This window comes from Phascolarctos cinereus, unplaced genomic scaffold, assembly GCF_003287225.1.
Source record: "Phascolarctos cinereus isolate Bilbo 61053 unplaced genomic scaffold, phaCin_HiC Scaffold_5;HRSCAF=322, whole genome shotgun sequence".
Lineage (NCBI taxonomy): Eukaryota > Metazoa > Chordata > Mammalia > Diprotodontia > Phascolarctidae > Phascolarctos > Phascolarctos cinereus.
In genome coordinates this window covers 413,424,643-413,441,031 of record NW_027555958.1, presented here as the reverse complement: position 1 = coordinate 413,441,031, position 16,389 = coordinate 413,424,643, and the positions used below count along the sequence as shown (strand labels likewise).

The 16,389-nt window shown below is 41.7% G+C and overlaps 1 protein-coding gene across 3 annotated transcripts in view; it reads right to left on the bottom strand.

Annotated features, from left to right (window-relative positions):
- KIAA0040 (KIAA0040 ortholog) overlaps positions 1 to 16,389 on the bottom strand; it is a 36,727-nt gene that overhangs the window by 19,631 nt on the left and 707 nt on the right. For all 3 annotated transcript variants that reach the window (XM_020970489.2, XM_020970490.2, XM_020970487.2), the window contains one exon: positions 7,397 to 7,574. The gene's annotated coding sequence lies outside the window, so the exon portion shown is untranslated. The remainder of the gene's footprint in view (positions 1 to 7,396; positions 7,575 to 16,389) is intronic.

The following is a 16,389-nucleotide window of genomic DNA, read 5'->3' as shown; positions in this document are numbered from 1 at the left end:
AGCAGGTAGATGCTCTCCTCCTTAGGGAAGGTACTTAGTAAAAGCTGAAATTGGAATTACTCAGGCAAATATGTGCATGGAATGTTTCAGACAGCCTGGCAAAGCAAGGGGTGGGTGGTGTGGAAATTCTAAATCTCTCTTCATGCTTTTTTTTTTTTTGGCTAGGCAATGGGGTTAAGTGACTTGCCCAGGGTCATACAGCTAGTAAGTGTTATGTATCTGAGGCCAGATTTGAACTCAGGTCCTCCTGAATCCAGGGCCGGTACTCTATCCACTAACCTCTCTAACCTCTCTGTCCACTTCCGGATTGCATTTCCAATGGCTTATTGGACATCTCAAAATGGGTGTGCCATAGACATCTTAAACTCAATATATTCAAAACTGAACTCATTGTCTTTCCCTCCAAATCCTCCTCTCTTTCCTTTAGCTGTCCAGGCTACCACCATCCTTTTCAGCCACCAAGATTACCCACACAGGATTCATTCTTGACTCTTCTCTGTTTCTCACTATCTCCCTCTATATATCCAATCTGTGGCCAAGACCTGTGGATTTTACTTTTGTAACATCTTTCATATTTCCCCCCCTTTTCTACTCTATTATCACATGTGGGCAGGCCCTCCCTCGTCACCTCACATCTGGACTATTGCAAAAGCTTGCTAATTGGTTTCCTTTCAAATCTCCCCATCCCAGGCCATCCTCCACTCAGCTGCCAAACTAACTTCATAAACTTCAGGTCTGATCATGTTAACTCCTCAGACCCAAAGTAAATTGCTAGTAAACTCCAGCAATTGTCTATCACTCTAGGATGAAATATAGAATCTTCTGTTGGTGTTCAAAGTCATAACCCTCCTCCCACCCCACTACCTACTTCATGATCCAGTGATACTGGACTTCTTACTCCCCTTCACATAAGATACTCCCTCCATTTTTGACTTTTGGATTTTACTGATAACCCCCATTTCTAGATTACTCTCCTTCCTCATTTCTGCCTCCTGGCTTGCTCAAGTTCTAGCTAAAATCCCACCTCCTACAGGAAGCCTTTCCTGATCCGCTTTAATGCTAGGCATTCCCTCTGGTTATTATTTCCAGTTTACGCTGTATATAACTTTGTACATAGTCATTTGCATGTTGTCTCACCCTTAGACTATGAGCTTCTCAAAAGCTGGGCTGTCTTTTGTCTCTCTTTGTATTCCTGACACTTAGTATAGTGTCTGACAATTAATAAATGTTTATTGATTGACTGACTCCTTCCTAATCATAGAAGAGTAGAAAGAGGACTATCTTTGGAGTCAGAGCATCTGAGTTCTAATCCCACCCCTACTGCTTACTGCCTTCATGGGTTTGGGAAGGCCACAACTTCTGGACCTCAGTTTCATCGTTTGGAAAATAATGGGGTTAGACTAGATGACTTATAGATCTTCATTCCTATAATCTCAAAGCATCTTCCTTACGCCCTTCGTGACATTCACCATTTGCTGCCTTGTATTTTGCCCAATATTCAACCTGAATCCCACACAAACTTTTCTCGAGTGTGTGTGTGTGTGTGTGTGTGTGTGTGTGTGTGTGTGTTTTATAGAAAGGATATCTATTCTTAATATCAAATGCTATGTTTTATAGGACTTTATTTTCATAGAACTTTCACACACATGACCTCATTTGATGAAGGACAAAGACAGTTATGTAAGGGAGATCGGATCAGTATGGACCAGCACTGCATTCGTGACTCTGCCTTTAACGAAGGGGGGTGACCGTGGGCAAATTGTGTAATCCCTCTACACCTCAGTTTACTAATTTATAAAATGAGGAAGCTGGACCAGGTGATCTCTATGGTTCTTCCCAGACAGAACATTTTATGACTCTATTTCAATTGTCATTTTCCAGATGAGAAAATGGAAGACCAAAGAGGTTTAAGTAACTTGTTCCCAGTCATTCAATAATTGGGTCTTCCATTTCCTAGACTGCTGTTCTATCCATTATGCCATCTCCTAAAATGAATTCTCACTTAGGGCATGTGCCATTATGGTCCTGATAGGTGATAGGGAAATTGTCAAAGGTGGGGGGGGCAGAGTATGTAGGTGGGAGAAGGGGGAGGAGGGAACATGTGGGGAATTCCAACCAAAGCCCTTGACTTACAGGATATGTAACAAATCCTCCAGTGGCATATGACTGATAGTGAGTTTAATATGGACCCATGGCCATTCTGTTTAGGCAGTATGCCTTGCTGGGTATGAGAGGATCAGAGAATTATAGCATTATAGCTAGAAGGGAACTTAGAGGTCATCTTCAATTTACAGGAAAACTGAGGCAAACAAGGAAGGAAATAAGCATTTACTAAGCACCTAACACGTGCCAGGCACTGTGCTAAGTACTTTAGAAATATTATCTCATTTGATCCTCATAGCAACCCTGGGAGGTGAACGCTATTATTATTATCTCAATTTTATAGTTAGCGCAAGACAGAAGTTAAATGACTTGCCCAAGATCACATAGCTAGTAAGAACTCAGGTCTTCTGACTGTAGGTCCACTTTCTGGGTCTATCCATTGTGCCACCTAAGGTCTCACAGTTAGGAAATGGCAGAGCTGCAATTTAAGCCTAGATCTCTTCAATTCCAAATTCAGCAGGGTTTCTGCTATCGTGCGCAGGAAGCTGTCTTTGACTTGGTGTACTTTCATAGCTACAGTGAGAGGGGGATTGGGTCTTGGGTTCCTGCTCTTCTTTGTGCATGTTTGTGACTCTTCAGGACTTTGGTCTCCTCCCTTGGGAGAATGGGATCAGGGAATGTCTTCAGTTGTATCTGTCCAGGGCTATGAGACTGGCTGGTCAGTACATAGACTGGAGTAGTGAAATCAATACAAGAATGTTTAGTCACGAAATTAGTTATCCTCAGGCTCAGCTACACATTGAATACCTGACACACACCATTGAGGTCTTCTCCTTCCCTAAGGAAGATGCATGGAATGGGAGCCTATGGCCTCTGATGGATATTCCCAATAATAGAATAGTCAAATCTTAGGCTGGAACTTAGACGAGTTGCTTTCCTGTGTAACAGTGACAAGACCCTGGGAAAGTGTGGGTGAGACCATAGGTGTTTTGATGAATAGGCTATTATAGTATAGAATAAAGTACCACACTTTCTGCTGTATGAGTTATGGTGGTGGGATAGCCTGGGGGTACCATTGATGAAAAATAGACCATAGAGGGAGGAAGATTTTGGCTTAAAGATGATCTCATCTTGAGTTAATATTGTGACCTGGTGGCCATAGAAGCCAATGTCATCCTTGGCTGTATTGAGAGACATGGTGTCAAAAAAAATATTCCTGTTCCATTCTGCTCTGGCCAGACCACCCGTTTTTCAATTCTGGGCAACACATTTTAGGAAAGATGAGCAATAGTGTGTATGGAAGAAAGTGACCAAGGTGGTGAGAGGATCAAAGAGCGTGCCTTATGAGAGCTGGAGGAAGGAACTAAGGATATACAACTTGAAGAAGAGAAGGCTTTGGGGGGGAGGTGTAAAACATGATAGTTGTATTCAAGTTTGTTTTTTTTTTAATGGTGGCCATTTGGACTAAGCATTAGTCTTGTTTTAATTTGTTCCATGGGCAGACTAGGAGCAATGAATGGGTGGGAATTGTATAGAGTCAGATTGCAGCTTGATATAAAGAAAAGAAAACTCCCAGGCAATTAGAACTAGTCAAAGGTGCAGTGGACTGCCACAGGAAGAATTGGGTCCACCATCATTGGAAGTCTTTAAGCAGAGACTGTTAATGTTATTTGAGGGTGCCTCCCAGCTTTTAGATTCTGTCCATCTAGAATAAATGTGGGTGACTGTCTAGCTGGGTGAAAACTTGAAGGATATTATCACCTTACAAGACATATGTCACCACAACATAAAACCCTGATTGACTTCAAGAAGAAACACGCCTCAAATTTTAGTCATTTTGAAGCTATATCATTTCCACTGGCGATTCTCCATCACCAAGCAACCCCCAGACTAACTAATACACTTATGTACGTGGTACCTGGTGTCTCACTAGACAACTGTCATTGCTAGAAAATTTCATTAAAGAAATGTCCCTTTCTTTATAAAGGAGAAGATTCTTCCATCAAGAAGACTACTTTTTCCTTCTCTCCCTTTCACAAGCTTGGGTCACCTATACAGTTGATACTAAAAGAATGAATGATTAGGGGTCCTGTTGCTTTATAGGGATAGTGCTAGGATGTTCCAGTAGCCATGGCTGGCTAGAGAAAGGAAAGTTGACCCAGACTGGTCTTTAAATCCCAAGGCTTCCAATCTCACACTGTAACTAAGCAGACCAGATTTACAGTTGTCTTAGCAACATTCAAACAAATTACACAACCTCATCCCTCAGCCTTCCTTTTCCCAGAGTACAGCTGTTCTAATCTCTGCTGCATTCCGATGAAGAGCCCTTCACAATGGCAGGAATTTACTTGAGGCTGTGGTTTGGACGAAAGCAGTTAAAGTGAAGATTTGATCTCATTCCCAATCTCTACCTTTCCCCCTTTCCTACCTCTTAGCAAACCAAACTGTTGCAGTCTGACTTGAGTGACAGAGCACAGACCATCAAGGCAACATTCCCAAACTACAGGAATGGCTAATCCTGTAATGGGGCACAGAGATACTGGGAAATGTGTTTAATGGCTGACTCCAACATGGTGGAGCTGACGGTGGAGTTTTGCAGTGGCAGTAGGGATTTCTACAAGCCATCTCTTCCTTTCTCACCTGGTTGCAGTACTTTGAGATTTCTGTGACTGACTTCCCCAACATGCCCCAGGAAGCTCATTATAGGGAGAACCTGATCATCCTAAAATCTTATCAGCCTTGGTACTCTACCTCATCATCTGTCTGGTTGGAGGGAGGAAGGAAGGGGGAGGGAGGGAAGAAGGAAGAGAGGAGGAGGATGGGAGGAAGTAAGAGAGGGGGAAGATGAGAGGAAGGGAAGGAGGAGGGAGGAAGGAATGGAGGAAAGAAAGATGGGAGGAAAGTAAAAAGGAAGAGAGAGAGGGAGGAAAGAGGAAGAAAAAAGAAAAGGAAGAAAGAGGGAAGGAAAGAAGAGAGGAAGAAAGGAAGGAAGGAAGGAAATGAGAGAGAAAGGAAACAAATATTTATTAAGCGTTTACTATGTGCAAGGCCTTGGCCACTCAAAGCTTCAGTTTTCCTGTGTGTAAAATGGAGTCAGACTAGAGGATCTCTAAAATCCCTTCCAATACAAAATCAATAATTCCTTGACTTAAAAGAAAGCATCCAGGAAGTAAAACAAGCAGTGTGGAGTAGCGGATAGAGAACCACCCTCTGAGTCAGGAAGTCCTGGATTCAAGTCCTGCCCTGACAGTCACACTGAGGCACAGCTTGCAGCAGGGGAGCACTCGTTCAGTGTTAGCCAGAGACTAGGAGAACAGCCTGGCAGAAAGGGCCTAGAGAGTATTACAGATTAGTCAGTGGGTTGAATCTGGAGAGACTGAGCTAGAAGGATCAGGGGGCTATCACAGGTCAACTGGAAGGATTAGATGGGTTAGGAAAGTTTGAGCAGGGGAGGGCCAGAGTTTGAGAGGTCAGAAACATCGGCAGCAACAAGCAGGAAGAATCCAAATTGTTTGTTTTCTGCTCTCCTTGGAACTCTCTGTGTGAGTGGGGGGAAGGGAGGCTGAGGTTTGCGGGTATGAACTTGAAACTAGAGCCCCAGTGGCACATTTTGCTATTGATTAGGTCAGGGACAGAGTAGGTGCTAGGCCTCTCAGAAGGCTTAAAAAATTTTTTTTAAAAGTTTTTTTTAAAAATAGCTTTCTTGGTTCCTTTTGCAGAAGAACCTAATAACCAAACCTAATAAATAGGAGTTAAATGATTGATTCAGAACACAGTCTTCAGAAGACTTAGGTCCAGAACTCAAAGCCGTGAAGATGTCAGTACTTTCCTTGACTCATCAAATACTACACAACCGTAAACTAAAAGGCCTCTAGGTTTCTTTCCATCCTGAGGTGAGTTGGGACAAATTCTTTGCAATGGGATGCCTCGTTAGCGCTATTCTCTTTTAAGGCCCCTTCCAATGCTAAAATTCTATGATCCTCCGAGTCTGAGCATGTGAAAGTCATCCCAGGTTCCAATGGTATTAACTGATGAGTTTTAGAGACTGCTTCAAGGTTTGAAAATCAGTTTATGCAGGGCGTCCCCAAAGTCTTACAGAGCTTTAAGTGTTAGTAGCTTAAAAACCACACCAAGATTTTTGGGACACCATTATATGCTATTTCATTTAAGCCTCCCAATAACCTCGTGAGGCAGCAAGTCCAAGTATTATGAGTTCTATTTTATAGGTAAGGAAACTGAGGTTCACTTCAGTTAAGTGACTTGCCCATGGTCCTGAAATAAGTGCCAGAGGCAGGATTTGAACATGGATCTTTCTTGTTCCAAGCCTAACACTTAATCTGTTTCTTTTCATTTCCCCCTTTCATATTCTGGGAGAGGCCCTGGAGGTAGAGAGGAACAAAATAAAAATTTTGTTTCTTCTTGTCCTCCCCTTTTTATACTTTTCCCCACCTCAAGCCTTCATCATTAATCAAATTATCTTGCTAGAGATAATATATGTACACACGCACACACACATACATACATATGTAAGGTAGTTTGCAAATATAGCACTATATAAATGCTAGCTTTATTACTATTATTATTCTGGGAAAGCCCATGGCTTCTTGAAGATTGATGTCAGACTTTAGGGAAAGGTACAGAAGGTCAGTCCACTGAGAATCACATGGCTATTAACTGGAAATTAAATCTGGTTTGATAATTTTCTCATGTCTTCTGGAAGCATGAGATTTCCTCTTTCCTCCCTCTCTCCTGGAATCAGGATTTTTAAGTTCCAGAAATCCTGTTCCCTGAAAATATTTGTCAGGTCCATCTGACCTCGTCTGCATATCATGGCCCACTGACACATGCAGAATGATTCAACATCTCCTCCGGCCGGCTCTCAGACAGCTCTGGAGAGAAGAGCAGTGTCTGCCGCCTTCTCCTGACTCAGGTTTGGAAAATGAGAAATTCTCTTCACTGACCGTTTTGGGCCATCCGTTCCAATAATTCACTGAAAAAGTTCTTTCCTCAAAATAACTATCCAAGGCAGGGAATACAAGCACCCATTTTATAGGAAAATCCTGCTCCAGGCTTGGAAAGATTGATGGCTTCCTGTAGTGATGGTCTACCCAGGAATACAGTTGGAAATCAGGTAGCCTGCAAGCATCCAGAACCACTATTCTCTATTGCTTTCTTTATTCCTTTTCCCCCTGAATTAACTACGGCCCTGGGTAATATCCCAGTGCCCCAAAGGGTTGGATTGGAATTTCCCCTCTGAGGGGATTACAGTCTAGGTGTATATGAAGAAGCTCACCTTTCACTCCATAGGTTTCATTTTGAAATGGTCGGGTCAGGAACAAACCTGGACATTTTAATCTAAGCCACCAGGTTCCTCTGATGACTTCTGTTCCTCTGAGGTTCCGCAGGCAGATGGCAGACAGTGATGTAGGTCAGGGTGAGAAGGTGAGGAGGCAGCCAGGGAAGAAAAAAACCTGAAAGGAAGATTGATCGATGGATGAGGTCACAAAGTCAGGAATCAGGGAGGCTGGCTTCTCTTCCCTGGCTTGTCCACTTCTCTGATCATTTTGAATAGCCTGTCAATCTCTGGCATGATATAATGGAGGCATCAGAAACCAGGGTTTGGATCATTTCTGAAACCTCATGACATTTACTAGTTGTTTGAGTCTGGCTTCAGACACTTATTAGCTGCGTGACCTCGGGCACGTCACTTAACCTCTGTTTGCTTTAGTTTCCTCAACTGTAAAATGAGGATAATAACAGCACCTATTTCCCAAGGTTGCTGTGAGGATCAAATGAAATAATATTTGTAAAGTAGTTAGCACAGAACCTGGTACCTAGCAGGCATTATATAAGTAAATGCTATTAGTATACTAATAATAATGATTATGTTGTATTATATAATCTCCTTGAGCCTTAGGTTTTTTTTTCCTGTGAAATGGGGATAATATTTTCGTACTATTGGATGAGGTTATTGTGAAGGAAGTGCCTCATAAAACTTAAAGTATTATATAAGTGTGAATTATTATTATTATTATTATCAATCTGTGTTTGTAAACTTGGGGGAGGGGACAAGGACCATATCTTTATCATCATCATCATAGCAAGTATTTATGCAACACTTCAAGGTTCACAAAGTCTTTTATCTATGTTATTTCATTTAGAATTCACAACCACCCTGGGAGGTAGGTGCTATTATTAGCCCCATTTTGTAGATGAGAAATCTGAGGCAGACAGGGATGAAGAAGTGACTTGCCCAGGGTTACACAGCTATTAAGTCTCTGAGGCAGGATTGGAACTCAGGTCTTCCCAACTCCAAGTCTAGTGCTCTATCCACTGAGCTGCCTGTATTATCCATCTTTGTAGCCTTCGTAGTGTCTTCCATAATAGCAAGAGTAGTAACTCATTTATGTAAGGATAAGTGCTTTCTAGAGTGCTATTGATGTGTGGCTTGGTGGAGAGAGATAGATTTGCAGTCAAGACTTGGGTTCAAATCCTGCCTCCAGCATATACTGGCTGTGTGACCCTGGGCAAGTCCCTTAACCTCTCTGTGGTCTGGGCATCTCACTAAGATTATAAATATGGAAGAAGGTGCAGAACTATATTGGTAGACAGTTTCTTCCTCTGGAGGTTCCCTATGCTAATGAAATCATAGGTCTAGTCTGGTCCATTTTTTTAAAAGGCAAACATTTATTGACTACTCAATTATAATGGTCATTATTTTTATTCATCAGACTAGAGAAACTAAAACTCAGTGAACCTTACACAGAATATTTATGCATAATATAACCACCCTCTTTAAAAAGTTCAAGGCCATTTTGACTTGAAGCCCTGTATGCTTGGCTCTGATGAATAAAAATAATGACTATTATATTATATCATAATATAATATAACAGGGACATATATTGTCCTCCATTCAGTTAATGCTGACACACAAAGAAATTCCTTCAGCTTATTCAGTTATTTCCTTCTTTCCACCACCAAACACTCAGTTTCTCCTTTTCTCCTCTTAAGATGTCTGTTCTTTTCCCTCCGGAAAAATGAAGAGTATCATGTGTCTTCAGCAATATGAGGATTTATTATTTTTCCTCCTTTACCTCCCTCCCTTTCCTTCCCCACCTCACAATTGTATAGTGCTTTAGTGTTTTGTGTAGTAGATAGGACATTGGATTTGGGGTCAAATGGCCAAGATTCTAGTCTCTATCCTTTGATATTTATATCATCATCAATCATCACCATAACTAGAATGTATATAGCTTTAAAGTTTTAGTGCCCGAAATCAGGATGATTTGGGTTCCAGTCTGGCCTTGGGCATTTACTAGTCATGTGACTCTGGGCAAGTCACTTAACTTTGCCTCACGTCTGTAAAATGAGCTGGAGAAGGAAATGGCAAACCACTCTAGGGTCTCTGACAAGAAAACCTCAAAGGCAGTCACAAAGAGTCAGACATGACTGAAATGAGTCAACAACAAAAAGAAATCCTTTACATATGTTAACTCCTTAATTTTTGCTCTTAATGCCCGCATGACCTTGGCGGGTCACTTAATCTTTACGGTAACCCACGCTTCCTCTAAGTTGCGTGGAATGAAGGATCATGCCAGTGGCGAGAAGGCAAACAAGACTGAAGGGAGCATCACCTTTTGATAATAGAATAAAGAAATAGGTACAGAGTATGTTTATGATTAGGCTAAAATGCAGGGAACTCTATCTGAGAAGTCATGCACCTCGTAGTACAGCAGTTTGTGAAATCAATATCACTTCACCAATGTCATGCTACTGCAAAATTAAAATTTAGAAAGTCAACTAGCTGGAATTGATAGGCAAAGAATTTTGTCTTTTTACAACAAAAAATATATTTTGCAATGTTTTATTGTAATTACTTGCACAATTGTTCAGTCCACACTTGACTAGGCACCGGGTCACGGATACTTAGGTTTAGACACTTCTGAGCAATTGAAGAGCTTTGGGATTCAGAAACATCAACCCAGAAGGCACTGAATACTATGGAAACCTCATGAAGAATGCCCATCTGACAATCTGGCGAGCAAGTAAGCAAGCAACAAGCATTTATTAAGCCCTTGCTGTATGCTGGGCACCATGCGAAGCCCTAAGTTCCCTCCTCCAAAAACTGGAAGGGTTACCACTTTCTGTGTGGCCTTGCACTTCAGCTTTCTCATCTGCAAAGTGAAGATGACTCTCTTCCAGCTCTAAATCTCCTCTCCATCCTTTGATCAAACCACATGATCATTAATACAAGGCATCCCCAAAGTCTCAGTGTGGTTTTAAGCTATCAAAGCACAAGTCTTAAAAAACACCCTGTACTGGGAATGGAAATCAGTCACTCACCATACATTTATTAAGCACTTACTATAGGCCAGATAGTTACGACAGCAGCTAGGTGGTGCAGTGGATAGAACCCTGGATCTGGAGAAGGGAAGACCTGAGTTCAAATCTGACCTCAGACACTTATCAGCTGTGTGACCCTAGGCAAGTCGCTTAACTCTGTTTGTTTCACTTTCCTCATCTGTAAAATGAGCTGGAGAAGGAAATGGCAAACCACTCTAGTGAAAACTCCAAATGGGGTCATAACTGAAATGACTGAACAAAAATAATGGACCAGGAAGGCATACATATGCTATACTTCTTGCTTGTATTCTCCAGCCCCTAAAAAGGTACAGTTTTCTTAATAAATACTTGTTGATTTATTGAATAGTAATCTCTTTTCTCTATCTAAATCCTACGCCCATTTTACAGAGGGGAAAACTGAGACTCAAGAGATCTTCAGTGACTGGACCACAATCATACATTTAGTAGGCATCAGGCATGGAATTCCATTAGCTCTCTAGGCGCCATGTTCTTTTCCATACAGGAAGTGCTTCCCTAAGTATATGTGGTTTGCAACTTGAATTAGGTCTGAGCTAAATGGGCTAGAAGTTCCCAAAGCTCAGGGGTGTCCACTGAAGAAACCCTGGAAAATTATCGATAGTAAAGGATGGGACTCCCAAGTTTCTTTTCAGTTTTGCGTTGATCAGCAATTATGCTTTCTCTCCTTTTGCTTTCTGACTAACTGCAAAGCAGCTTGCCCAGTCGTGGGAGCCTCGGTTGGACTGGGACTGTGCAGTGTCTCTGTGGTCCTTTGGGAGTTGGCCCTGGAGAAAGGAATCTCTTGTTTGTGTGTGGTTCATTTTGGAGATCAGGCTATTCTTTCCATACTAAGCCCCCTGCTTGCTCCCACACTGCTGTTGTATTTTAATAGGCCAACGTGATACAGCTGGGAAAGAAAGAAAAGTGAAGTGGGGTTGAAGTCCTGGGGACTATCCTTCAAAGAATGTCCCTCATACATTTCTTCCTTTGCCTAAAATGGTGGGGGAAAAAACCCCATTTTTCACAGTCTTTGTCTTCCTCACAGTGCCTTGGAGAAACATGATGAATTTCTATTATTCACCTGATGGCTTTTGGGTTGGTCAGGGAAGTTATGTATCAGTATTCGATGGGTCCTCCTGACAGTTTCCCTGGTCTCTAGCACACATTGAGCCATCTCTAGGGTGTGTATGTGTGTGTGAAACAAGGAGTTTTCATGACAGAAATGACAAAGCAGCAAAAAATCTTCACTCAATTAAGCTACCTTCCTTTTCTTAGGGCTCCGTGGGAACTCTGCTTGGAGAACAGTTTAAGAGTCAGGGTTAAGGAAAGAGATTTGGTGATTGTATTACATGTATTTCAGCAGGTTTCTTCTTGAGTGTCACTCATGGTTTAGGCTCATAGAACTTGAGAGTTGCAAGGGTCTTGAGGGGTCATCCAATTCAGCCGCCTCATCTTTTATTTCAGAATGAGAAACTGAGTCCTAGAGAGGGGAAGTGACTTAGCCAGGATGGGAACTCCTGACTTCCGAATCTTTGTTCAGTACTCTTTCCACTAGGCTGACCTCTTCAATGTAGTAGAATTTTATATCAATCATCTTTTCATTTGTTTCCTATGTAAGGATAAGTTGGCCAAAGGTCCTTCACTAGGTTGGAAAGCTTCATTGATTTTTTTTTTAATTTCTTGTCTTCTTCCTGGGCAGATGTCACAGATTTGCCTCATGCTGGAAATCACTGAGATGTGACCAGAATGGGGTGCCAATTGGATGCTGGGAAACCCCAGCCTGACTCAGAAGAATCAGTATGCCAGGCCCCTGAATTTGGGCTAGGGGAAGTTCCATGTGTGCTATAAGAGGTAAAGGTGGTGGGGAGACGAACTGAAACCCTGCCAGAGGGGTCTCCAAAGTCACCAAATATCCAAAGCTTGTGTTAGCTTCTTTTGGGTCCAGTTGTTTTATTGAAAAGGTCAGGGAAGAATGAATGAAAAAGAAATACTCATTGGACATGAGAGGAAGGGGCTCCTCTGTCCAATTCTATCCAATAAGCACTTATTAAATGCCTACTATGTACAAGGCATGGTGCTAGGTACCAGGAGACAAAGACAAAACAGATTCTGTTTTCAAGGAGTGTCCTCCTATTAGAATAGGGGGAGTAGAAAGACGTACTCCTATTCTTGGTGATTTAAAATATATTTTAAACCATTAAAGATCCATACTAATGGGTTTAAGATGCTGCTTCCTCTGAGTCCCTTAAGGTCTTAGGGCCAATGCCGTTTTTCACCTCAGTGCCTAACATTTTATCTTTGCCCCAATAGGTACTTAATAAATATTTTTAATTGAACTGAATTTAATAATCTTATTGATTTCAGGTTAATTTATAAGCTAGCAATTCCCTCTGAAGAGTTAACCCTTCAGGGTCTGGGTCTTGCTTGAGCAAGGTCAGTTTTCTTCTTTCAATAAAATCAGGATTCTCTACCTGGATCACTGTTAACTAACAACATAGTTGTATTGAGTAGGGGATAGAAGTCATAGTGTGTTTTATTAGTTTACTCAAGTATTTATTGATTTCTGACATCAACAGATGTGTTTTGTAATTTCTAGGCCTCCATGAGGTTCCTCTTCAGCTGAGACCCACTTCTAGTGTCTTGGGTAATGACTTCATCAGTTTAGATCAAGGAATCTTAACTTTTTGTGTGTGTGATGGACCTTATTGGCAGTCTGGTGAAACTTATGGACCCCTTCTCAGAACATTGTTTTTAAATGTATTAAAATGAAATACATAGGATGACAAAGGAAACCAATTATATTGAAATCCAATTATCAAAACATATTTTTAAAAACCAAGTTCACAGATCCCATGTTAGGAACCTCTTAAGTAATTCTGACATTTATATAATACCTACTACATGCCATGTACTATACTAAGCATTTTACAAACATTATCTCATCTGATTCTTACAATAACCCTAGGAGGAATTATTATTTTTATTTTACAGATGAGGAAACTGAGGCAAACAGAGGATTTTTTTTTTGGCCACCAAATGCATACAAAAGAGATATGAGTTAGCTTTGGGAGCAAGCCATAGCAACTAGGTAGCACAGTGGATAGAGCACTGGGCTGCAGTCAGAAAGACCCGAGTTCCAATCTGGCCTCAGACAATTCCTAGCTATGTGACCCTGGGCAAGTCACTTAGCCCTGTTTGCCTCAGTTCTCTCATATGTAAAATGAGCTGGAGAAGGAAATGGCAAACCATTCCAGTATCTTTGCCAAGAAAACCCCATATAGGGTCAGAAAGAGTCAGACAGGACTGAAATGATCGAACAACATTAGAAGCTGGGGGGGGTGGGTGGGTAAAGGAGACCAGCAATGTCCTCATGCAAAAGGTACTACTTGAACTGAGTCTAGAAGACCAGGGGTGGGACCATCTCCAGTCATCCTGATCTATATCTCGCCATTGGACCCAGATGGCTCTGAAGGAGAAAATGAGGCTGGTGGCTTTGCACAGCCCTCCCTTACTTAAATTCGATCCACTTGCAAGTCATGGCATCACCTTCCTGATGTCCTGGTCCTCTTTTAAAAGGATGCAAAAACGACAACAACAACAACAACAACACCAGGGATTCTAAGAAGCAGAGATGTGGGAGGGCATGCCAGGCATGGAGGATGGCTTGTATAAAAGCCTGGAGAAGACAGATGGATTGTCATGGGGGAAGAAGACTGTTTAGGTGGACTATGGAGTACATGGTAAAGAGTAATATGCATTAAGATTAAAAGATAGAATGGGCAGAAGGTTGTAAAATATTTCCAATGTCAAACAGATGATTTTATTTGCAATTCTAGAGGGAATAGGAGGTGGAACTTATTGAGTAGGGGAATGACATGGTCAGAATGACCCTTTAGGCAAAACGCTTTGACAGCTGTTAGGAAGATTGGTTAGAATTCAGAAAGATGAACTAGGGAGACAAATTTAGAGGTTATTGAGGTGAGGGTGGTGGTTGTGTGGGTGAAGAGAAGGGGACATATGTGGGGGAAATATTATGAAGTAAAAATGACAAGACATTGTCGCTGATTGGAGATGGACATGGTTCAGGAATCTTCTAAGTCACCCAGGTGACAAAATGTTATCGCATCACCCTAAAGTCCAAAAAAAATTATTTTATGGACTTTTGCCATATGTGCTAAACCCGCTAAATTTGTCAGATCGTATTCACTTGCCTAAGATCAGTGATTCATCTTTCTAAGGCTAATTATTTTCTTTAATTTAGTCTATGAGGGGAAAGGGAAAAAATTCTCCTTATTTTAGTTGCATAAGCTATATGCCCTACAGAGGATATATCAACTTATTTTGTTACTAATACATGTAAGAGAGCCTTTACCAACTTTTTAATTTGGGAGCTAAGGGTCCAAAATTCTGGGAAGAAATTGTCAATTAGGCTTAATAAAAGCTTCCTTCATTGACCAGATTTTTATTGCTTTCTTGGTAAAAGGCTGGATGAAGAGGGTGCGAAATACACCCACTGAAATTAACTCATGTGGTTGTTCAGTTGTTTTTAGTCGTGTCCAACTCTTTGTGATCCCATTTGGGGTTTTCTTGGCAAAGATACTGGAACAGTTTGCAATTTCCTTCTTCAGCCCATTTTAGAGGTGAGAAAACTGAGGCAAACAGGGTTAAGTGACTTGCCCAAGATCACACAGCTAGTAAGTATCTGAGACCAGATTGGAACTCAGGGAGATGAGTTTTCCTGACTCCAGGCCTGGCACTCCATCCACTGTGCTCCCTAGCTGTTCCTTAAATCACGTTAAACATAGCCTAAGAGGCTGTTTCACAAGGAAGGTGGAACCCTATGTAAATTCATGGTGTGTGTGTGACCTAGAGACCTTTAATAAAAAGATGTCATTAACAGGTTTCATTAAAGTATTAATTGAAGCAACCCAAGGCCCATCCTGTCTTTTATTCCTTCAAAAGATGATTTGGCTTAAAAACAGTTAACCTTTTGAATGTTCAGATAATTGTACTAGTTTATCCAGGTGAATGAGAAGCAGCAACTTTGGAGGAGATAATGCCTCTAAGATCTAAGGCACACCTCTGTTCTCCTCCCTTGACCCCTTCCATTCAATAAAATAATAGCCACAGTACTAGGGTTCAATTTTCTGCCAACTTGCACTGCAAAATTAGGCCAAGTGTCTGTCTCTGTTTCAGTTTCTCTATCTGTAAAACAGGGGATTATTTGCACTAACTAACATATTCATCATGGTCATTACAGACTCTGTGACTCCATTTCACATGATCCTCTGTGCTTTGTGCTAATGCAGGTAGGTCCTGTCTCCATTCATTGGTTTCCAACCCACCAATAAGGGTTTTCCGGGAAGGGGGTGAAAGAAACAGAGGATGTTCCCAAAGCTCAGAGAAGTTTGTAAAGAGTCTCTGTCCCAGTGTATCCCCTTAGTGGTGTGGGGCAAAGAAAAGAAAACCCTTGCTTGTTTTCTTCTATCTTTTGGCCGCTTTCCTGCTTCAACAAGTCTATTAGTTCAGGGCAAAATTTGTTTCACCCACAGCGCATTTAGGATATCTAAGCCAATGGCACTTTGTGGAGGGCTTTCAGAACTTGAATTCCAAAGCAAACAGAATCCCCATCTGTTTCCTTGAGAGCCTGGGGGGTGGGGTGTGTGTGTGGGGGCCGAGAAGAGAAGCTATTGTCGTTTGGAGTTAGAAGAATTCTGCATCTCCATCTCCTAAGTATCTCATGTGCGCCTTCCCCAGAGAAGTTTAGAATGTCAGCACTAGAAGGGACCTTGGTGATCCTCTAGCTCACCTTTCACTTTTGCAGGTGAGGAAACTGAGGTCCAGAGGAGACATGTGACTTGCGCTGGGAGGCAGAGCTGGCTCTGATGTTGACACGAGGAACGGCAGATTCAGAACCCACTTAA